The sequence below is a fragment of the Triticum aestivum genome, chromosome 6D (genome assembly GCF_018294505.1).
Source record: "Triticum aestivum cultivar Chinese Spring chromosome 6D, IWGSC CS RefSeq v2.1, whole genome shotgun sequence".
Classification (NCBI taxonomy): domain Eukaryota; kingdom Viridiplantae; phylum Streptophyta; class Magnoliopsida; order Poales; family Poaceae; genus Triticum; species Triticum aestivum.
Genome location: NC_057811.1, coordinates 23,270,314 through 23,270,602, shown reverse-complemented (window position 1 = coordinate 23,270,602; position 289 = coordinate 23,270,314).

Below are 289 nucleotides of genomic sequence, written 5' to 3'. Positions count from 1 at the left end.
AAACTTATTTGAACTCCTGACTTTTTGTGTGTTCAAAATGCACCATTCAAAGCCACATCATCATTTTTCAATCCTTTCTGACTTCATTTGTTATTTTTCATGCATTTACTAATTATTTTGAGCTATAAGACCCTAAAATTGAAAAACATTTCAAATGAACTCTGAAAAGGTTTTGTTTCTACTTACAACAAAAAACTTATTTATTTTATTTCTAATTACTTATGTATTTTACTTTAATTATTTTATTTTTATTTATGTTACTGCTGCTATTTTTATTTATTTTACTGCT